This window comes from Pteropus medius, unplaced genomic scaffold (assembly GCF_902729225.1).
Source record: "Pteropus medius unplaced genomic scaffold, Ma_sr-lr_union100, whole genome shotgun sequence".
Classification (NCBI taxonomy): domain Eukaryota; kingdom Metazoa; phylum Chordata; class Mammalia; order Chiroptera; family Pteropodidae; genus Pteropus; species Pteropus medius.
The window spans coordinates 8,509,835-8,534,462 of NW_024347788.1; the positions used below are offsets into that span (position 1 = coordinate 8,509,835).

Here is a 24,628-nt window from a genome sequence, read left to right on the forward strand (position 1 = left end):
CTCTGGTATGTATTTATTTTTTGTTTTTAAATTTTAAATGCTCTTCTCTTTATTTTTTCCTTCTACTTTCTTTCAAATTTTTTCCCTCTATTTTTCTAAATTTTTGAGATGGATGTTTGGCTCATTAAATTTTAGTCTTTAATCTAACATATGCACCTAAGGCTATAAATTCCCTCAAATATTACTCTAAATTGAATTTTATACATTTTTGAGATGTCAAAATTTCATTATCATTCAGGTCAAAATATTTCTAATTGTCGTTGTGATTTCTTCTTTGATCCATTATGTATTCAGCAGTTCTCAATTTCTTAGTACAGGAATGTTAAAGATGTTACTGTTAGTTTCAGGATTATTGTTGCTGATGTAGCTTAAATGAATAGCAATCGACTTCTAATCCTTTGTAAGATTTTAATCCTTTCAAATATTTTGAGACTTGATTTTTGATTCAGTATCTGGTCAAGTTTTATATGTTCCATGTATACTAGACAAAAATGGTTTTCTGTACTTGTGTGTTCAATGTTCTTTACAGGTCCACAAACAAAGTCTGTCATATTGTTCAAACCTTCTAAATGCTTACGAACTTTTTGTCTGTTCTCTCAATTAATGAAAGATATATATCACTATAATCTTACTGTCTGAATTTCTCTCTCCCCTTAGTTCTGTAACTTTTGCTTTAATTAGGCCATATTTTTAATTGGTTAAAATTTGAAAATCATTATAACTTCCAGGTGAATTAAAGATTTTTCCAATGTAAAAGATCCTTTTTAGATCTGGTAGCATTTTGCTCTGAAGTGTTCTTGGTATTAATATAGCTACACTGCCTTTTGGGAGAGGGTGTGGGGGGGACATTGGTATTTGCGTTTTATAAGGGTTTTGTTTTTTTTTTTTTTTACCATCTTTTTCCTTCCAATCTTTTTACCTCCTTATCTTTTGATGCGTCTCTCGGAAGTGGGGTTACTTTGGGCCTCATCCGATCTGACAGCCTTGGCACTTTCATTGGACCGCTGTCTACTTACAATTATCAGTACGACCGCTAACACAACTAGGTGGAAGTCTCACTATCCACCATCTACCACCTCACCATCTACCTAGCTTTTCTGAACAGTCGCATAGACTTCAAAGATATCTGGCATCGGAAGGCATGTAGGAAGACTCTGAGAAAGCAAGGGGCTCGGAAAGTTCGAGGGACGGAAAAGAGGCAAGTGTGGCAAGAGGTGGCGAAATTAGCGACGGGGCACACCTGAGTTCTGCCGAGCTCTGGGGGGCCGTTAACCGCGCTAGAAATGCATCTTCCCGCATGAAGGGCAACGGCGCAGTCTGACTGATGCTGTTGATAGTGCACTGGGCCAGCTACGGTGAAAACTGAATAGAGAAGGAAGAATGGAAGTGGAGTAGATGACAAGGTAGCCATTTCAGTCTCCGAAAGATGTCCCCCAAGAAGAGAGGTGGTGCCTGCGACTTGAGAACGGATGCATGGGGACTCGAGGAATCTTTGAGGAGAGAATTAACAGGGAGGGAGAGGGTGGTCTCTAAGATGATGCCATGATTCTGGCTCAGGAAACACGCTGATGGGAAGTGTTTATGGTAAATTTATGTCTACAGTGAAGTCTCATAGCTATAGATGATTTATCAAACCTACTGCTAATTATGATCTTATTTCTATTATCTTATTGTCTTATTTCCATTACTTAGTAAATTTTTTAAATTGCAAGCTTATGAAAACCTCTCAGAGTTCCATAATCAAACTCAGTCTCTCTTTAATAATTTCCCCCTGCAGTTTTTGTGCTAAAGATTATTTCAAATAAAACTGAACAGTGCACACCGCATAGTATACTGTGTGATTTCTCTCCCAAGAGACACCGTAAGGTGTGGTCAGAGCAGTTTAACACCGACTCTAAAAATATCGAAACGCAAAAGTTTTTGTCCTATCACGTTTTTCACGAGAAAACAAAGTTGAGACGGACGATTCTGGTGAAAGACAATTTGTTTTTCCCTAACACAGAACTTCAGCACCACTACTTCCAAAAAAAAAAAGGAAAAATATTTCTATTATAAAAAACCATCATGTTTGTAGTTGATAACCCACAAATGTATCGGGCTTGCATTTCATTTAGGTTTTCAAGTTCTGACCTCTTTCTCTAAAATAAAATGATAAAGTCCCTAATGGAGTAATTAGACTGTCGAGTGACAAAGTTTTCCTTCTTTTTCCACTTTATAAAAGTTCTGTCGGAAAAAAAAAACATCCAAAAGAAAGAATGTTTTCTGACCATTTCATTTACTGCGGGAAAAATGTCCCCAGAGGCAGCAATCTGCAGAGCATCGGTGACGAATGAGACAGAAATGACATGGAGCTGATGCCGGCGGCCCCGGTATTTAGGGCACAGGGACGGGTGGAGGGAAGGTCGCGTGTGCTGTGCATGGGAACGGGCACCAGGCAGGGGTGAAGGGAGGTGAAGGGCGTTATGCCCCTATTTTTGCTAGTGGCGTTTTTTTTCCTGGGATTGAGGGATAAAGAGAGGAGAGGAAAAAAATTGAAGAAATAGATGGAGCCTTGTTTTTCAAACATCACGTTGGGAGCCATTAGTGAGAGGATCATGACCAGAATCTATTCTATCAGCTAGAACTGAAGACGTCAGAGTGTTCCATATGCAGGAGAGGTGCTATTTCACGAAACTCTTGCTTCGCACATATTTGAGTGTATTTTGTAAGAATATATACGTGTGTGTATTGATTTGTTATATAAGATGTTCTTAACTCTATGGTATATAATAAAAGAGTCACTGAGCTACAGTATTTACGTCCCGAGCCTTCTCCTTCCTACTACGTTAAAGATCTGTTGTATATTTTTGACTTGGACTTTTTACACCTTCAAAACACTGAGTTTTTACCTTATTCCTGTTTCCGACAGTGGAGCAGTGAAGAAAACCTTGCTTTCAGCTTTTCAGAAATTATGTCTTGTCTGTCTCACTGTATGTCATATGTTGATTCTCTGTTAAATATTCTCACATCCCTTTGCCATACCAGATCCCTGAGCTTTTAAAGATGACCCAGGTCATCTGTCTTTCGCTCATCTCTTTTGTCATGGTCTTAGAAACTGGCAATATGGGGTAGCTTTATTTTAAAATATATTCCTATCTAAATTATTGCCCAACTGAAAAAAAAGTACACCATGAATCACAATCACTTCCCTGCTATATAAACCTGTTATTCATCCTCTCTGAGCCTTAGTTTCTTGGGCTGTAAATTCAACTTAAATCTATCTCTTTAGCCAGATTGTTGTAGGAGCAAAAATGATTCGTGTAAAGTGCCTGACGAAAGTCAGGCGTTCAGTAAATGACTATTTTGAATAATAATAAAATGAGAACTCAAACACATAACTGTTTCTTACAGGCAACTCATTTTCTACCTTCGTAAAGAGCGTATTTCATCTCCATTCTTCCCCTGAAGTGCAACATATGGCCGGACACACAGTAGGTGCTTGATGAAAGTTGACAGCATTGAATTAAGGAAAGGTGTGGCTGTGTTTCTTAATAAGAGTAAACTCATCGCCACAATAGTTACAGAAGCCGATCTCTATGCCTGTGTTAGCTCACTCATTTTTTTTGGACTGACAGTGTCATCTCAACAGAAAACACCACCTCCCAAGCGGTCCGACTGCAAAGGGAACTGAGGTCCAGTTCCGTCAAGTAAGCGTCATCTTTCCGGCGGGAATTTAATGCATCTCTCTGCTCTGGGAAGACGCCAGTAATTGAAAATGCCTGCCCGTCAAAAGAAAGCACAGCCCTGAGACTGAGGAGAGAGAGTGGCTTTTCTGCTTATCTTCAAAAGGAGAGAACGAGTTGATAAGAGAACAGTCATTCTGCTCTGCAGTGAGCCTGGGACGGGCGGCGGTGAATAGAAGCCAGGCCTTCTCTTCTCCTCCTTTCTCTTCTCTTCAAAGCTTCCTTTCTTCTGCTCCCATCTGAACAGAAACACGTCACACCCCCGACTCGGCCTCCACGGCTGTCCCCTACACTCTCAGCCCCGTCAGGTGACGGGACGTCTCTGAGCACCTGTCCGGTCGACCCCACCGGCGGCCCCTCTCTCCCGAGCGCAGAGCCGTGTCTGCGGGAGGAGGGTGGCCAGTGTGATGCTCCCCGAGATTCTGGCCATCGCGAAAACCGGACGTCTGTGGCTCCAAACGCGACAGGCCGTGAACAGACCGTTCTCGATGGTGTCGCTGGGCTCCAGACGGTCATCTCCGAAGGACCTATCCTCCCATCTTCAAAGTGACAACAACAAAAAAATTCTTATACATCCAGGCCTTTCCGGCTGACTCGAGGGTGGAATTTGCTGTCTATTCTGCCATTAAATTGGTTCACGAAAAAATAATCTCTCTGTCTGTTTCCTCTATCCCACGCCAGGGGAGGACGAGGGATGAAATGGAAGCCCTTGCTGTCCTCGGTCAGAAGCCTGGTGTGTGGGCCCCAAGTCGCTGTGACTGGTCGGCCGGGAAGACCGAGCTGTCCCAGAGCCGCCGGCTTCTCCTCCCGCTTCTCTGCCCGGTGACAGGATTGCACGTTGCATGAGGCAAATCTGGAGGTCACATGTGGAAGAATGGCAGGCGACTTTCAGAAGCTCGATGATTCTTGACAATTGAAGTCCATGCTGTGTGACGGTGTGCTTTCCCGGGGTCGAGGCGTGGCGGGGGGGAGGGTGACGGCTTCGGAGGAAGGCTTCTCCCCCAAGCAAGAAATGCATTCCGCGGTTGGCATCCACTGTCCTCTCTCCTGTTTTACCCAATAAAACCAGCCAATTTGAGCCACAGGGACCTCTGGCAGGTGCAGGAGCGTGGAAGGGAGGGAGGAGGGCGTGCTATTTCAATTGGTTCAAGTTTCCCACGTCACAGAACTGTTCGTGCACATCTGGTATATAAATAATAATAAACCAGCATTCAAAAGGTCTAGAAAATTCAAACGTTCATTGTTAGCTGAACCCATCCATCATGCCAGATAATATTTAAGTGCTGGGAATATGATGGTAAATAAGGTCCAGCCCTCTCCTGGAATATACATTCTCATAGGAAGAGGCAAAAAGTAGACAAGCTAAAAAAAATAATCTCAAATAGTGAAACGTACTAGGAACAAGGTAAAACATGGTCACTGGGTAGAGCGACTGGGTACGGGGTGGAGGGAGTTTAGGCAGGTTTACAGAAGGCACTGAATGCTGTCTTAGAGAAGCCAGCACTCAAGCCAGAAGTCAGAGGATCAGCAGGAGCTGCCAAGCCCTGCGTCTGGTGGACAGCACTCAGGTAGCAGATGCAAATGGCCCGTGGCGGCCGTTAAGGGGAGGGGTCCAGGAGGATGCCCGGAGCCTGGTAAACAAGTGACAAATGGCATGAGAAAATGTCAGTGTAGCAGGGCCAGGCCCCCGGGGGCTTGCGGAGGGCCGGAAGGAGTTCCTACGCCGCCCTCATGGCAAAGGGGAATCATGGGAGGGGACCTGAATCAAAACGAATATCCTTTGCCTTCCTGTTGCGAGTCTCCAGCTCCCCACCTTCTCAGGATCCATGCTTTTCAGGCCTCTGCAGGATCAACAGCACGAGATATGCCCCCCACACCCCAACGTCTTCTTCACCATTACCTGTGATTCGACCAAAACTGAACTCTGATGCCAAACTGTCTACGTCTCCATAAACCTATCGCACGAAAGGACCTCTCACCTGCCACCGCACTCCTGCTCACGATGCTGCCACTTTAAAAGGGCTTGAACTGCAAGGAACAGGAGGCAGAAAAGAGTCGGAACTGTACCGATGAATCCAAATGATCCTTCTCACCAGAAACAACCCTGAGACGGAAGCGCCCGGACTCACCATCAGGTAGGGGCTCCCTGGAAGCCAGCGCCTCCAGCAGGTGCCTGGGACGTGAGTGATGCGGGCCGGACCAAATGCTTTCCTTCCCGTCTGAGCTGCCGACACCCCGCTTTGGAGCAATCGGGGGTGACTGTCACGATAAGCAGACGAGCTCACTGTGTGTTAAGTTGGCTCTGCTGACCATTAAATCGCCCGAGAGGCAGGCCCTGGCCCAGCCTCTGGCCTCAGACCTGCATCTCCGCAAACATCCCACCCATGGACCTGTTTCCATGACGAGAGATCTTCCTAACACGATCAGCTACTTCCGTCAAGCCCATGTTCTTAAGTCTGTGTCTGCTTTGGTTTCTTTAAATGAACACAGACCAGAGACAAAATTACGGAAACGAAATAGTTTCAAACAGCCAAGAAACCCGTAGAAGAAATACATGAACTTCATTTGTACTGCCAGATAAGTGGCCAGATATGTATATCAGGGGAGCAAACTTTTAAAAAATTCATCAGTGATGTGTGAAGATAAAAGTTATCTTTGAAAAAGGTCACCGATAAAGACATCAAAGAGAAAGATCTATAAGACTACTAGCTAAATAATCAGCAGGTGAGACAGATACAGGTGCCGTTCTGGTTTGTTCTAGTTTACAGCTCCAAAGGGAATGCTTCCATTTTGAAATAATGAGCAAACGACTCCGGAGATTTCCCTCTTTGAAATGGCTAATTTGAGGTAACAGTAACGATCGGACATTACAAACCCACGTTCTGCCTAAATACGGGTCGCACAGTTGCAGGTGGCTCACAGAGCCGGCGGGCAGGCTAAACCAGAGACGGTCTTCTGGGAGGCACGCCTGGAAAGGCGGAACCCCTGGTGCTGAGATACCATCGTGAACCCCAGAAGAGAGGTCTGAGGCCTCCGCGAGCCGTCAGGCAAGGCAGGTACACCCCCGAAACGGGCGCGGGGCTGACTCCCCACCGCCAGGGGCATCGCTTACGAAACCCTGAGTCCTTTCAGCCAAGACAGCGATGAGAGAGAATATAAAAACGAAAGAAACATTTTATATAAAATTAATGACTTCCTATGTCTAAAATTTGGTTCGAGACTTCTTTTGAGTGTAGCTGATATAAAATCCTGTTCTTAAATAATAGTTTTCAAACTGAGCTTAAATTTCTGGTTTCTGGAACATATCAGCGTGAGGAAATAAAGTTTCCCTTTTGGAAAAAAAGCATACTTATTTGGAAATTGCCACAGTTTCTTTATAAAATAAAACTAACAACATTTCTTAAAACAAAGCAAAAACAGTTTATTAGAATGATACTGGTTTCAAATAACAGAAATTCAATTCAAAGTGGCTCAAGCAGAAAGGGAATGCGTTGGCACACTCAACCCGACAGTCTGACGGACGATGGGCTCAGGTGCCTGTAATCTACGTGCTAAATTATATTATCAGAACCTTTCTCCACCGCTCGGTTCTGTGACCCTCTGCATTGGCTTTATCTGTAAGCAGGGCATCTTTAACAGAGGCCAAATGACTACCAGAAGCTCCAGGTTTACGTCGCATTGCAGGGTGACCTAAGTTTAAAACAAAACAAAAACAAACTTTTTCCATGAGTTCAACACGTTTTAAGATTCGGTCCCTTTAACCTGGCTTGGTTCACATGCCATCTCTGGGGTCTGCGGGGCGTGGGGGTGCAGGGGTGGAGACTGACACTCTGACTGGAGGGCTGACGGGCCCTCGGGGCCTGCCGCCCACCCTGCAGCTGGAGGGGACACACCCACTGGAATTCTACAGGTTCAGAAGAAACGGGGTTCCCAACGGAACACCTGAGGTGCTGCCACCAAGAATGGGACCAACAGATGCCACGTCGCGCCCACGCGGGTCCCTCTCTCGTGGTCATAAACAAGCTGAGTTCAGATACTTCCTCCCGCAGAAACCCTCCCCGACTCCACTGCATTGTTCACTTTAAAATGGTTCGCTGAAATGAAAATAGGATATTGAAAAGATATCTGCACCCCCGTGTTCACTGCGGCATGACTCACAGCGGTGGAGAGACTGATCCGACTTAAGTAATGGCCAAAGAATACGTGGTACACGCACACGCGCACACACGCGCACACACACGCACACACACGCACACACACGCACACACAGTGGACTATTATTCGACTCTGAGAAAGAAAGAAACCTTGCCATTTGCGACAACATAGATGGGCCTCGAGGGTATATAATTCTACTGAGCGAGGTAAGTCAGACAGAGAAAGACAATTACCGTATGTTCTCACGTATAGGTGGAATCTAAACAAAACCAAACTTGTAAAAACAGAGACCAGAATGGTGGTTACCAGGTGCCAGGGGTGGGGGTTGGGGAGAGGTTGTTCAAGGGGACGATCTTGCATCCAAAAGATGAGTAAGCTGTGGAGATCTAATGAATAGAATGATTATGGTCAAAGATAGTGTATTATAAACTTTAAAGTTGCTAAACGACTAGATCTTAACGGTTCTCACCCAAAAAAAAAAAAAAAAGGAATGATAATTATATGACATGATAGAGGTGTTAGCTAACTACAGCGGGGATCTTACCGCCATATGTAAATGTATCAAACCAACGCAACACATCGTACACCTTAAACTGATACAATGTCATATGTCAGTTACATCTCAATAAAAACAAACATACAAAACAAAATCCTAGACTCTCTCCCCAGATTCTCGCCTTTGGTTTAGGGGCCTTTTCTAGGTCTCCCACAGAATCCTGTGTTTCTCGCTGTCACTGAGTTTACCACCCTTTTTGGAACGCTCTGTGTACGTGTTTGTCTTGAATATAACAAATTCCCGAAAAGCTTTTTATTTTTGTCACCCAGGACAATTCCTGGCACGAAATAGTAAAAATTTATGGAATCAGACTATTGATGACAGAGACAGCTCTTCTCTCTCAGGGCGTATCAATCAGTCTACTGTAATATCAGTCACACTGAATTTATTCTAAAATAACAATAAAATAGTTTCCAGTAAAGCGTCCATCTTCAAAGTCTCTATCTTGAAAATGGAAATGTGAAAACTCAATAATTGAGAAATGCATTTTTACCTAGTCACTAAAGCCCAAAGTCAGCCAAAAGTAGTAAAACATTAACTGCTAAAGTACTTTAAAGAATTAGGACATGCTAGCCCATCTCTTCAACCCAAAACCTAGTAAAAGGACTTTAATCCATCCTTAACTCCATTTGTATGTTCTGTTCACTTTCTGACCTCACAAAAATAGAAGTTCTGTGTTTCACCGTGATCGAAGATACTTCACATAAAAATAGCCTATGAAACGGCGATGCACGCCTTTTTAGATGCTTTTACTTTTGACATTGCTTAAATTGATCATTATTTAATAGATTATTGAGGATACACCTCTGCGTCTTGCAGGGGTGTGTGTGTGAGAGAGAGAGAGAGAGAGAGAGAGATGAATACCTGTAAAACACTGAGCCTGATTCCCATTGTCTCGTTCCTAGAGTCCGCTGAAAAACGAGGGCTGTCTCACAATAACCCCACTGCGACAGCTCGGGTTCCAGAACCACCCGCTTCAGGTTGAATTCCCTTGACCCGGGCCTTAAAGCCGCACCGAACCCCACGGTCAGGTTCTGCTGGTCCAGGGAAGCCTGATCCCGAGGCACGAGGGTCGAGGGGACAGCGTGCTATTAACTGTGCTGGGCGTGGTGCTGGCTTCCTCGTTCACTAGGACGGCCACCTTGAGTGAGCTCTTGGGGAACGTCACACACAGTCTAGTCCCGGACATTGTCCCCCTGGAGGGGCAGCGGGCTGCTGTGTAGGACTTCACAAGAAATGGTACCAAGTAGACGAAGAGAACCACATTTGCTTTTTTTTTTTACCGGTACAGTGATTGCTTACCATTACATAAGCTTGTAGCAACGTTATCATCGACATCTGTATTGCACTGTAGCTGGCTACCACAAGAGTCTCGCCTCCACCGCCATACACTTGGACTCTTTATCCACGCCTCCCCAGGCCCCGCCCCTTCTGGTACTACCGATGCATCGTCCACATCTACAAATCTGTTTTCGTTTGGTTTGCTACGTCCGTTTTGTTTGCTTGTTTGTTCACTGAATGCCACACGCGAGTGAAATGTTACGATTTTTGTCCTTTTTCGTCTGACTCATTTCACTTAGCATGATACCTTCAAGGTCCACCCACGGCGTGTGAAGAGAAGTTTTGCCTACATACGTTTCTCATCGTGCACCTGACTGCAGATCCGGTCCGTCTAACCCCTGCTGGAAATCAGATGTGACGCCGCTGCTCAGAGCCTCAGTCAGCGGCCGCGAAAACTCCGGGAGTTAAACTAGTACAGGCCGGTTTACACAGGAGAAGATAGAGCCTCAGCGAGGTTAGGCAGGTCTCCCACAACGAAGCTTTAAAAAGTACAGCGCTTCTCCTCCTGGAGACTCTGGGAGCTATCTTCAGGAAACTCGTGCAAAGCAAAAGAGCCATACTTTGTATTGCGTTAAAAAGAGTCATCGTGGTCTGATGAACCTTTGGTGATATAATCACAGTAATTTAAATCCCCATTTTATGCTATTAAGGCAAGGATTTCATATCATAAAATATGCCTCTTACTGGTTTAAAAGTTTAGATCCTAAACAAAACATATTTAGAGAGTAAATCTCTAGTGTGATTTTGTTTTGCACCAGCAACATCCTTCGAAAACTGCAACAAAAGACTTTTTTTTTTTTCCAGAAAGTTCAGATAACTCTGAAAAAAGACACACAGTCCTAAATTTCATTTCGCCTGGCTTTTTAAAATAAAATCGAAACCGCAGATGCTACCACACCTGACCCAGAACGAGGCTGACCTATGTCCACGGTGAGGCCTCGGACTGAGCAATGAAATCAATCAAGTTCAGGGGATTATTTATTTTCTAAAAATTTACATGGCACATTTCTGCTCCAGGAAGCCGCTGACCTTTTGAAGCGACAAAGCATTTTTATACAGTGAAAACACTTTTTCATCTCAAAAGTTATATTACGAGTTAGTCGAATTTGATAGTCGTAGGTATAACACGCTGCAACAGTAAGTTCATGACACCTGATGCCAGCGAACGAACGTCTGGTATGTTAACACCATGTAAACCGCACATCATGGTGCCACCGCGGCCCACAGAGCTGTCCTGGCGTCCAGGGGCTCTGTGACAGCCTCCCCTTCCTCTCCTCCACGGCGATTCTCGGCCAGGGTGGGACAGGGTGGGCCCAACACAACTGTGCCCCGACTCACACAAGATCGGGCTGTTGTGACTTCACGTGTGAACGGTAAGCTTAGGGGGTTCGACTTCTCTTCACAAACACTTAAATCTTCCCCTGCCTCTTCTTGCTCCTTCAGTGCAGAAAACATTCATTTTGTAAGGAGCTGGGTTTTGTTCTTGGCCTCTCTTTGTGCACGTCCCGCTGGCACCCCGCCTCTAGACCTCTACTGCCCGCCCCACCCACCCCACTCACCGAGACTTCTGATCTCCTCCGAAACTCCTTTGCAGGTTCCGGCTTAGGAAGGAAAATGTTTAAAAAGACAATGCTGAAGAAGTGATGGACAGCCTTGGCCTTGGCCTCAGCCTCTGCCTCAGCCTCATGGTGGGAGACCTTTTCTGTTGTCAGGAAAGGGGCCGGCGGGGCAGGCTGGCTCACCTGCTGGGTTTTAAATTCCTAGAAGCTACAGATAAGGGCTCACCTTTGCTGTAGGAGGTAAACAGCACGTCATCATATACTTGTTAACCTGGAGGTGTTTAGCTAAAAAAATGCAGCTTTTTACTGTATACCCAGAAGTCTCTCCTTTTCCCTTCCATTTCATGTTATTTCCTCCCTTTTCCTTTCCTACGTGCATAGAGTTTTAGGGTCAGAGGACATCTTGCAGGTTAAATAATTCAGCCCCTCCGCTGACTCTGCTCTCTCTGCGCGTCCCAGTCTGGTGTCCGCGGTCTGCTTTCTCTTTCTGGAACTCGTCTCCCTCCTCCCGCCTGCTCTGAAGCTGCCGCCGCCCATGGGGAGGTCGGGTCATGCCCACTCCTTCGTGTGAACAGCAGAACCGAGACAAGCCTAACCCACAAGGGTTTAGCCGGCGTCGTCGCTTAAAATCCAGGACCGATCCACTCAAAAAAGATCTCATCTGTCTTCACACGTGATGGCAAGACTAGACCCTCAGTTATCTACTGAACTAATGAACGAACAAAAAGACTATCTCCTTTATAATGGAAGCACACCCACAGGAGAATTAAAGGAGGGGCTTCGCCGGTCACGGCCACCTGCTGCGAATTAGTTTAATCACATGACTTTTTCCCGATTTAGCCATCCGAAATAAGAAAAAGGAGTCCTTAATGGTGCTGAAGAGGTGCAGGTGAGTTTGGAGCCTGGGATATTTGCACATGGGCAGGTGGAGGAGTGGGGGTGGGGACTTCGATCAGTCAGAGGCGACCTAAGGACACCACAGGTGCCTATGGACAGGGGAGAGCGGGCACAGGAGGTGAGAAAAAATATATAAAACTGAGAATGGCAACAAAGCTGAATATAAATGTTATCACTCGGCTTAGGATTATATAGCTACAGTTACGACCTCTACATCCTAAACCAGAGAAACGGGCACTGCGTACCAGCTGAAGAAGTCATGGCAATATGTCCCAGCGAATGGAGGCCAACCGCTGTCCCACGACTGTTTTAATTTTCCAAAATGAAGCAAATAAACCGGAAGAAAAAAATGCTACTCCATGAGACAGACCGGGCTTGACAGCCAGCTGCCCCGATGACGAGATCTGAAGAGAAAGTTCATACTTTGCTAGTTCACTTAAATATAGCTGCCTCCTTCTCTTTTCTGATGTCATTTGTATGATTCAATTTTGCTTTGGTTTCTGCTTTTACAAACTGTTCGCTCCTGCAGATAGTGACAAGTAGAGGAACTAAAGGAAATGCAGGATAATAAACAAACGAAAAGCATGACATAAATCAGGCACACAGTGATGTTTACTTAAGGCGGATATGTTGAAGTGTGGTTTGTGTTTCTATTCTAGGTCTAGAAGTTTGTAAAAAAGCACGAAATATCTTTCCAAGTGCATTAATGATAGGAGAAAACATAAACGATTACACGTGGGTGCTGGATGATGACGCATTCCTTGTTATTTCCAAAGGGATCCCATAGTCCTCTGGAGAGTCCAACGAGATTTTTCCATCCCCTCCAAAGTACATCTGGGATGAAAAAGGCGGGGATACCTGAGGATCCAGCCGCGCATCTCATCAGAGGAAACATTACTAACTTAACACCAGTCCGGGATGCAACAGTATTTCTGTCTACATTTATCTCGAGAGAAACTCTTCACTGCCATTATGCAATTGTAAATTATTTTTTTAAAAGAGTTATGCCAAAAAAAAACCCATTAGAACTAATAAAGGAATTCAGCAAAGTTACAGGATACAAAATCAGTATACAAAAATCCGTTGTATTTCTGAACTGTCAGAAACGTAAACTGGTACGGCTACTAAGGAACACAGTAGGTAGGATCCCTGAAGAATTTAAAAATAGAACCACCAGATTACCCAGCAATGCCACTTCCGGTTCTATAACTGAAGGAAATGGGAAAACTATTTTGAAGAGATAGTTGCACCCCCGTGTTCACTGCAGTATTATTTATAACAGCCAAGACACGGAAGCAACGGAAGTGTCCATCAACCGACAAAAAGAAAATGTGAAAATGTTATTTATATAAAATAAAGCATTATTCACCATAAAAAAAAAAGGTGGGGGGGGGGACTCTGCCTTTTGTGACAACATGGATAGACCTTGAGGGCATTCTGATAAGTGCAATAAGTTAGACAGAGAAAGACAAATACTTTATGTTCTCACTTAAAAGTGGAATCTAAAAAAGTTAAACTCGTAGAAATAGAGAGTGGAATGGTGGCCGCCAGAGGCTGGAGGATGGTGACAACCAGGAGATGTTGGTCAAAGGCTGTAAAGTAATTGGACATTCATTATCTCCTTTGATTTTTATACTTTTTTTGGTATCTTCTGTTCCAAAATGATGAAATTGGTGGCCAGAGTAATGACGTGACCACTACAAGGCCACGCAGTGGCTGGCTACTGACTCCCAGCCCACCACGCTTTGTTACATCAGCAATGTTTTTTTTTATTTAAAAACTTTTGGCTAATTATACCTTAGATAATAATTAAGAATTAAAGTTATAAAGTAGTAGCTTTATTACCACAAAGTGATACTTGTATTTTTATCATGCCTTTCTACCCAAGAGCTCGCGTGTTATATGATACGGTCCTGTCCGTAGGTCCCTTCAGATACTAAACTCTAAAAGATGACTCTGAGATAAACTCGGAACCCACTAATATCCCAAAGCTCTCAGAAGCAAAAAAAAAAAAAAAAAGTTAGGATCAGGAAGAGAAGCTATGGAGGAAAAGTGCGGTTACTGCGACGTCACCTCTGCTGCGTCCTAACAATCACACAGAAGAAGCTGCCATCGGTAGCGCACTGCCCCCGACCGCTGGTGTCCGCGACCCTCGCTTCCGCCCGCTGGCCCCTCGCTTCGCTCGCTCAGTCCGTAGTACTGTACAATACTTTTTGTATTACAGAAAGCACTTTATTTAGACATGTCGACTTCACTGATAAGTCTATAAATACTTGACTTTTACCAACTGCTCTTTGGCAAGCGAGATAATTGCAGAGGAAAGGCCAGGGCATTGATGGTCGATCCGATGACGAAAAGGGGATGTGGTCTTTCGGCGGAGGGAGATGTAAAACGTTACGTGGCAAGGCAGAAGCCATTAACGGGATCGATATTTCTTCTAATACCTTAATCAATCATGACATCAGAGCCTAGACGCAGGACAAAGAAAGCCTCAGTCTACCTACATGGAAGAGTCCCAGGTGGAAAATAAAATCCTATTTGCATCACAAAGACTTAATTGGTGCACAAAGGAAATGACAAGTTACAAGGCTCCAAATTATGGATGCGTTACTAGTTTTTGAATCATTAGTGCAGGAAGAGAAGCAGAAAGACAAAGAACACTGCTCCTCTCTGGGCTGCACATTTATAATTTGCAGCTGGTAAATATGCATGAATCTGCTTGGCTGCAGCCAGGGATGACGTACTGCTTTAAAGAGACAGTACGGAGCAGAGAGACCAGAGGGGAGGGAGGCTCGGGGGTTACAAACGACCTCCTTCCCCGGTCCACAGTTTTCAATCTTCCCCAAACTCCCCTTCCTTAATCTTCTCTTCTTAGGGGGTGGATTCCTAAAAGTACTTTGATGCCACATGGACATCCGAAGCATAGCAAAAAGTGTCCCGTGGTGAGCTCTAACTGTAAATAATAGTTATTTATTTCTAAACCCTTAAGCTCTCACAGTCTCTTCGATGCTTCCAGGAGAACAAGCGAGCAATTAAGAAAAAGTTACCAGGCTTAGTTGTCCAATCGTTTTAACTACAGAACAAATTTTTTTTCTTTTCTAATAAGTAGCAAAAGACCAAAGAAACATTTTTCGGTCATCCATACAGAGAACATCAGGCTTTCCCTTAAGGACACTGTATTTCCTTATTGATAGAGATGACAGTGAGTATAGACACTATTTGAACCCTTCTACAACTTTTATTTTGTACTTATAATGTTTAATTTTAAAAAAATATATTTTCTCTCACCAGTTCAAATTACTTTACTGCAGCTCTCTCAACTCTCAAAGCCAGTGAAAGCTGAGAACTAAGCGGTCACACCAGAAAATTTGTTTTGAAAAGCCGTGGCTAGCAAATCAGCAACAAGAGAAAGCAAGGCTCCCTATAACATCTCACAATATTTATCCATAATTGATTCTTTCTTCCATTGGACAAACATTTATCAGACACTTCAATCTTAGAGGTAAGTTTAATGATAATTATATCAAAGAAGGTTCTACCTTTGACGGGCTGGACAATCTAGTTAGGTATATAAGGCACAAAACACGTAAAAAGTTAAATGACATCGCACCATTTAAATTGTAATCCACGATAAAAGTTGATTGTCATAGCGCTGTATGTATGTACATGCCACGGAAAGGCTATAGTCAAAGTTAAAGAAGAAATCTCTGTTAGCAGAGGGGGTTTTCAAGGGAAGCGTAGAAGACCTGAGCTGAACAGGCTTCGAGTAGGTGAAAAAAATGAATGACAAACATTTCAATCAGCAGGAAAAGCGAGGACAAGTAGCTAAACGCACGCAGCACCCCATGACAGGAACAGAAAGGAGTGTGCACAGGGGGGACCTCCCCGTGAGAGGGGCAGAGGCGGCAGGGATGGGATGGGAGGGGCAGCTCGGTGGCTTTGACTGATGTGGCATCCAGCGGCCCCCGGGACCAGGAGGTTTGCTCGGTGCTCGGAGAAGCCTCCTCCGCCCTGCCCGGCCCCGGCCCCGGCCCCGGCCCCGGCCCCGGCCCGGGAACACTCCTAAGATGCTGCACAGTTCGACCCGCTGGGTTCCAACGGCTTCGGGAGTTGGGCTAACAGCAGATTCACTCCGTGGCTGACAGCAGAGCGAACAGGAATGGGGAGAAACGAGGGAGAAGGAGTCTCGTGGGTTAGAAGGTCGCGGCTGACGGGGTCTACCCTGCTTCCCAGAACTGCTGCTCTCCCCCGGACTCGCAGCATCCCCTGCCTTAGAAGGTTCCAGAAGCCTCGGCCGGCATCCCACCGGGTGGGAGGGGGACTGCACGCGAGCCAGGGCCACGTGGAAGGTGGCTGCCCCCTCCGCTGGCCACGAGCACCTTGCCGACTTCTTTGGGTTTTCAGCCCAAAGCCCACGGGCCGTGTGCCGATGACCGGGCTTGACTGACCTCGTCCCCACGGCGGCCTCCGGTGTGGCTGGTGACTGGGTGTCCTCGTCCCCGCGGCAGTTAATTTGAAACCAGTTGGCTGGTCACTGGCTCCTTCGAGGCGCGGCGAGGCCGGGGGCCCCGGTCTGTGTCCGCGTGGGGACAAGCCCGGCGTGTTCACCGGTCATGTGAATTCGTCACCTCTGCCTGGCTCCCGCTCACTTTCGTTTATTTATTTCTGCCTCGGTGACAAGGACACACTTCCCCTTTTCGACGTCAAGTCGATCAGACAAGTCACTCTTTTTCTTTTTCTAGTTTGCTCTGCCGGAATCATTACAGCAAATTATAAAGGGGGAACGAACGAAAGATGCAAAGAATAGAGGCAGATGTTTTTTTTTTTGAAGAAAGCTATTGAATTTATGTATGTATGTATGTATGTATGTATGTATGTATGTATGTATAGTTTGACTAAAACCACTTTTGTGTTTCGGCTCTTCATAAACTGTACCGGGGTCCAGTATTCCATGCACGGCCTTACTATCTGCAGAGAACACGAGATTCGCGGGGACTTAAAACTAAATCCGTGGACCCCAAACCCAGCACAGAGTCGCTCAGGCAGTTCGGACAACTTCGGAAAGGGAGCAATTATTTAAATGTGCTTCCTTCGTCGTTCTGGAGGCGTATACATAAACTGTCCCAATCCTAAACGTCCGAAACTATGAACAGAACAAGAATCATAACTGTGGAGACCATGTGGAAGTCCCTCTCCTAAGTCAGCTGCCAAAGGTCACACAGTAGGAAAGGAACCATCCAGAATAGTGGCGAGAAACACGGAGAAGGCGAGCCAGGTACGTGGTGTTTATAATTTACGACAAGGAAAACCTTCATTTCAAACGGGAATTACGACATGCCAGGAGCATGGATCATAAGGAAAAATATGTCATTTGGAGGGTGATGTAACTTTCTTAAAATGCGGAAACATATTCTCCCTTTAGTTAAGTGCTTTAAGTAGGGTTTTGCTTTAAGTGCTCTAACGAGGGTTTTACTTTAAAACTAAAACGTGATGAAAGTAAAAGTTTCAACTGATTCAAAAGCCTGAGCCTTCCCTCCTACTTTCTAGAGAGAATAACCATGGAGGGTTTCGAGTACAGCCCGTGCCCATATGAGCATATGCGTCTTCCTGTTGATGCACGCGTATCTGCTGGCGCGTGCTTAAAACTACGTGGCAGTGTTTGCCATTTTATTCAAACGGGTTCAACTGTATATGAAATTCCTGCAGCACTGGTCCACATCCTTGGCGGAGAGCGACATGCTCTTTTTAACAGCTACCCTGCATCCTATTGGACAGGTCGCTGTAAAACCCACATTCCTACTGGCGTACTTTTAGGTTACTTCCAAGTTTTAACTATTACAAAAAAAGATGCAATATACTTTCCTCGAGTGAGAGTTGCATATCTTGTATAAACAGAACTAAAGCGCCTCAAGTGGGAGGAGGAGAGAGAGAGAGAGCAAAGTATGAATGAGACCACAACGCAGGTCTCGAAAGTTATTATTTCACTGACGAAAGAATTCGGGGGCTTCCTAGGTTTCCTTTTGCATCTTCACAGCAATTGCCTGAGAGCTTGTATTTTGGCGATTTGCAGCCTATCCCTTATTATCACTTACACACGATACTGAGGGTACACACTCTGCGCGGGGCACTGCCCGGACCTGTCGCTGGTATGCAGAGAATGACAGGGCACGAACCCGGCCCACGGCGTGCTCGACTGCCCTTGACCGAACGGGGAGGCGGAGCATGGGCACCGGAGCCGGCTGCAAAGCGAAAATCCTGCTCCCACCCTGTTTTGTCACTGTCTTACCAAGAGCCAGCCGACTTCTCGGGGTTCGGATTCCTTCCTTCCTTCCCCGTAGGGCACAAACAGGCACAGCGTGTCCAAATTAATGAACGGCAGCTACATCAGAGGACCCGCTGTCGGCTAAAAGGGGTTGTCGCAGAGAGCAGTGCCTGGTGCACGACAAGCTTAAAAAGCGTTGCCTCGTATAGAGAGCAGTGTGAGTCAGAGAATGACAAAGCCCAGTGAGCCGTACTCGTGCGCCATGTCCACGCAGAACCGGGAGCCCAGAAGGAGCGGAGCGGTCAGGAACAGTGGAGAAAGGAAGGAGACTGGAGGAGGAGACTAAGACGAATAAATGGAGAGAATGTTGTGTGCATTCCAAAGGCGGGGAGGGGCCCTAGAGGAAGCCAGCCCGTTCCCTCGGGGACGATGACTCAACTAGTGGGAGTTCGCAAAAGGCCGTGTTTGGTCAGGAGGGGGAAATAACTTTAGAGCCGGATACTGCCAAGGAGTCGACCTCTCCAACATCTCAACTCTGTTTATTTAAATAAGGAAATGTTTACTTATTCTTTGCTCTCCATTAATCAACTGAATGGGCCCTTATCACAGGAGTCTAAGCTAATCCCTAACTTAAGAAAGTAGGACTCTAAAAGTTTATCTCCAAGGCAAATATTTGGAAAGAGAAACACCTGTCTTGCTCTGCGGAACCGTGAATGTTCCAGGCTGCTGTCTGCAGCCCCCGTGAACCCTGCTGAGGTAATGCTATCGTCTATGTCATCCATTCATTCACGCGTGCATTCATTCATTCATTCGACATTTGATGGACACCTACCAGTAGCGCCTCGCTCTCTTAAGACAGAAACAACAGTGGTGAGCAGAGAGAAGCAAGGTCTGTCCTCTCATCAGGAGGCTCCTAGGTCCGTGCAGGGGTGGAGACCAACGAGGGACACGGAGCGCAAAAGTAAACAGAGAGCTGAGTGACGTTCCTCCGGACAGTGAAAAGTGCGGTGAAGAAAGCGAACGTCACCACGGGGTAGAAGGCCGCTCTGAGGAAGGAACTCCTGGACGGCACGGCAGTGACGAGGCGGCAGATCGACGGCAGAGAGGACAGTGGGAACGAGGATGACACGGCCGGCAAAGGCAAGGCAGAGAGACAGAGGGTCAGAGAGGCCGGGGCGGAGCGGGCGGAAAGTGCCCGGGGTGGTGCTTCCTGAACGAAAAGTGATTTTGAATTCCCGCTTTGGACATCAAACACACGTCTCCCCCGTCCTTCTGCAGGCTGCGGTTTTTTTGTTGGCAGAGCCTGCCAGAGGCTGAGCAGCTCCTCAGCTGTTGACGCAAAATGCTTGGGGGTGGGTAGGGACCCCAGAAGCAGCCGGGGCCTGCGGCTCTTACTCACAGATCCAGGATGGGGCCTTGGGGATCCAAAGAGACTAAAGGAAGAACAGTGGGTGAAGGGTAACCACGGGGTCCCAGCTCCAGGACCCACGGAGACATATCTGGGGAGCGGGGCTGGGGGATTTCAATCCGTCTTCAGCAGAATTTTAGTATTAATTTAGCTTAATTAAGGGAAAGATCCCTGGCTGTTGTTAGCTTGTCTGTGAGCTTCCAAATTAGCACTTTGGGCAAAATCGACTTGGGAATAACAGAAAATCCAAGGGTGAGCTATGACAGCTGCTGGTGCAGAACCAACTTCTTAAGATTTATGTAAAAAACAAACCACCACAACAACGAAGCACGCCATCCCAGGAAATGTCCCACGGGGTCATTCCGAGAAGCAAAACAAAACCACTGATGGGTGGAAAATTAATCTCAGCTATTATGACGATTTTTAAAGAGATTTTACCATTGCATTTGGGGGGGGGCCTCATTTTTAAATGGTTAATCTTTAAAGTCACCATGCATATTACAGTATCAAAATAAATTGTGAATGATGATAATTAAAAAGAGGCAGTTTAAGAAATCTCTGTTTTTATAAGCCACGTTTCAACAAAATGTTTCTGCTATTAAAATTTTGCCCTCTTATACGAATGTTGAAGAGAATAAGTAAGTTGCTCTGGAGATACGAAAGTTTACATTTTTTTCTCATTTGTCATTTAGTAGCATGGATTAATAAGCCAGTTTATGTCTGACATCGGATTTCTTTACTCTTAAAATAATAAGACCAAATGTTTCCGTGCGGTCATACTGCTTCCTTCAAAAAGGATGATTATTCCACACTCATAGAGGGTGAACTCAATAAACTTGACCACAAATTCAAGGTTATTTTGAACATTTCAGAGATAGTCGTTTTAGGGCAAACCATCAGCACTTAGATCAATAATGTTATACTTAATATACCACATAAATTCTATTCTACCAGTATTTCTAAGGAAGATGAACACTCATCTTCCTTAGAAATAACTACATTGTATTTCTGGGTTTGGAACACACAGATTGTTACGCTCAGTGGCAACAGCACATCTATCTGCCATTAGAATGCGATTTTTTGTTAAAATCCTTCTATGTGCAGCAACACAGAAAAAAAAACACTGGTTATTTGGGGGAATAAAGCATTATTTCGGAAAGACAAAGAGCTAAGACCGGAAGCTCAGAACTCTCAGAACGTAGTATTATCTGTACTGGAATCATTTGAGAGGAGAATAATTATAAGATACTGTTCCCGCTCTCAAGAGGAGGTATAGGTCTTTGAAATGTTTACTAACTTACTGAACTATCCTTATGCTTTACATTACTCGAGTTTAAATGTTCGTGTGTGTGAAAATGCTTTGATTTGGGGGCAGTTTTATTATGCCTGTAATTCCGACTAAAATCCTGTCTATTATTTTTTCAGTGACCATCTAAATTAAGAATGAGTGGAACGACCGACCTTCCTTCCCAGGAATAGGAAAATGGAAAATGCTACTCATTCAACAAACCAATTTGTTAATCTGAACGAAGGGCCTCCATGTCAATTCCCGACTGGTCTCTCCAATAATTTTTTTAAACTCACCGGGACAGACGGAGGGAAAAAAATACAACTAAAATCCAATGGTGTAATTAGTGGTTTGGAGGCTTGGAATAAACAACATGTAATGACCAAACCCTTAACAAGAGGGTCACCAGCACGGTCATATTCCGTGCACCTAACTCTGTGGAGTTATCAAAGTAACATATTTCAATTCAGCATCTGCGTCAACTGCTTTTTCTCCACGTCGGCGTCTAGTTGCAAGTCATTTTATCTCTATTATTGTTTTAAAATTCATGTCATCTTCAGTCTAATGAGTCCTATCACTTTAACCTTTCTATAATCGTTTTTTAATGTTTAATGTGCTTTAAAATGGACAAAGTTATATTAAAAAAAATAAACCGCTTGCCAAGATGCACTTTATTAAAAAAAAAAAATTATAATTGCCTGAAATGATAAACATAACTCCCGAAGTTAATTTTGCTCCGGCCTGGATGTGGCCCAGAAATTAATGAATTAATCTTTGCGTATTTACGGGGAGTAGGAAAATGAGAACGAGAAATGTCCCTAAATTTAGAGGAGAGAAACCGAAATGCAGAGAGATGAGCAGCTCGCAGAGCAGTGTTATAGCGACGTGTCTACTCCCCTCCCTTCCCACCGCCATAGCTGCAAGGAAGAAGAATTTACAAGGCAGATCTGCAAATCATGAGTCAGGGTATGATTCAGGCATCTTTGAGTTTAACAAGCAAAAAACCCAGAGCCTGATATTTATTGAACTGCATGCCCGCCTTTTCTTGGTTTCTCGTTCCCAATACATTTTATGGCAGGATGTTTCAATTTGTGAATTCTAGGCAGTCTGCTCTCTAATGACACTCCAGACTGGGTTTAAAGCTTTCTGACATTTAAAAATGTTTACTTTGGGTCTCTAAAAATCACAGGGAAAAAAGCTCCCCTTCTATAAAAATGCCGATCTGTTGCACTTTCAAAGAACAATAGGAAAAGTCCTTAGGTGACGAATCTGAGTCTTTTCTTGTGACAGAATCCGACAGGCCTCAGAGGTGGTGCAGATTCTGTCCCAGACAATGACAACACAGCCACTCTATCAACAGAGCACATTCCACGAATTTTTGGGTCTCCTAGTGCATATAGGAGCTATATTTACACTACACTGTAGTGTATTGAGTGTGTATTAGCATCACGTCTAAAAAAAAATGTATACTTTAATTAAAAAGTACTTTATTGCTAAAAAAAAACGAAATGCTTTTTGCTAAAAAACCATCACCTGAGCTTTCAGCGAGCCATAATCTTTTTGCTGGTGGACAGTCCCGCCTCGATGTTGGTGGCCGCTGACCGATCACGGCCAGCTGGCGGCTGGAGAAGGCTGGGGTGGCCGCTGGCAACTTCTTAAAAATAAGACGACGATGAAGTCTGCCACATCGACTGACCCTTCGTTTCACAGACGATCTCTCAGAGGTCACCGATCAGAGATCGTCATAACAAATACAATGACGATGAACAAAGCTCGTTATCATGGAGAGGATTCCCAATATGTGACACAGGGACAGGACGTGAGCAGATGCTGTTGGAGAAATGGAGCCGAGGGACCTGCTTGACGCAGGGTTGCCACAAAAATCCAATGTGTAAGAAAAAAAAAAATCTGAAAATCTGTGACGCGCAAGTGAAGTTCAAACGCCTGCAACACTCGTCTCGATTCTCCGACCACTGGCGCTACCATTTACAGACGCACATTGGAGAGCACAGACTACCACGGCCATGGCATTTTGATGAAGGGGGAGAGATCACGGCTTTGCCTCGTAAGGCTCATCCAGAAACCATTTTCCCCCTTCCCTGATATGCACGCACGAGACCTCCTAGGACAGCTGGCCTACAGCACGCTGACCACGAAGAATGACATATGTGGGGAACACTCGCGATCTGTCTGAATTACATTTCCAGCTTTTGACCGTGAAGAGCTGTCCTCAGCACGCACGTCGGGATGCTTTTGGGAAGAAGTCAGAGACTCCTCTAACCATTTGTCACTAAGAGAGAAAAATCATACCTTAAACAAACCAACAGCGGCACCGTGTACCTCCTCTCGGAAACATTTTGTTAGGTCTGCGCAGCCCACCTGAGAGCACAGGCAGGCCACAGGCTGGGAGGGCAGCGAGCAGCGCAGGTGAGGAGGGCCGCAGGTGAGGAGGGCCGCAGGTGAGGAGGGCCGCAGGTGAGGAGGGCCGCAGGCTCTCGCTGGGGCTGGGGCTGGCCCCGAAGCTCCGGCCTGCGCCGTTCTAGGTCTGCCAACCCTCGGGCTCCTGCATTCATTTGCTGATTAGTGTCCATTAGTGCAATTATTATTTTCATCACCACAATCATTAAGTTTTTAAAACTCATTCTATTGATGAGACCAGACGGGAGACAGGCAAAGAGACTTCATTTCAAAAGCCAATTTCGATCATTAGCAGTGGCTGCTAGCGGTCTGAACTGAGGAGAATTCTGGGGCTGAGGATGGCAGGAAAATGCGACCTAATGATTTCCTGCTGTCCATTATGGATGCAGGTCTGTCGGATCCCCAGGGCTGACAGCTCAGGTAGGTCATCAATAAATATTTATTGAAACGATGATTTTATGCAGCATGACTGAGGTCTCTTGGTTAAGAGAAGCTTTAAAAAATTAGGTAACAGACAGTAAATAGCTAGCTGTATATCCTTAGAAATGTATTTCTTCATTTATTCATCCACTCGACCTTTCATCTGAAAGACTTCAGTAATTCCTTAAGGTGTCTTCCTGATGACATCCTCATGCCCTTCTAAGTCATGTTACTATTAAAATGACCTTTTCTAAAACCGAAAGCAACAAATGAATAGAACAAACAAAAACTCATAGGCACAGACAACAGTTTAGTGGTTAGCAGAAGGAAAGGGGGGAGGGGGAGGTGGGTGAGGGTAAAGGGGTCAAACATATGGCGACGGAAGGAAATGTGACTCTGGGTGGAGAACACACAATGCAATATACAGATGATGTATTATTGAATTGTACACTGCGAAACTTATATAATTTTATTAACCATTGTCACCCCAATAAATTTCATTTTAAAATCACTTTTTATAATAGTATTATTATAACAGTAAGAATAGAACCATCTCACCCCTAGCTCTTTATTCTCACTGAGAATAAGCATGCCACAAAACA

The 24,628-nt window shown here is 45.1% G+C and overlaps 1 protein-coding gene across 1 annotated transcript in view; it reads right to left on the reverse strand.

Moving 5' to 3' along the window:
* ENOX1 (ecto-NOX disulfide-thiol exchanger 1) overlaps window positions 1-24,628 on the reverse strand; it is a 370,860-nt gene that overhangs the window by 273,635 nt on the left and 72,597 nt on the right. The gene's annotated exons all lie outside the window — the stretch shown is intronic.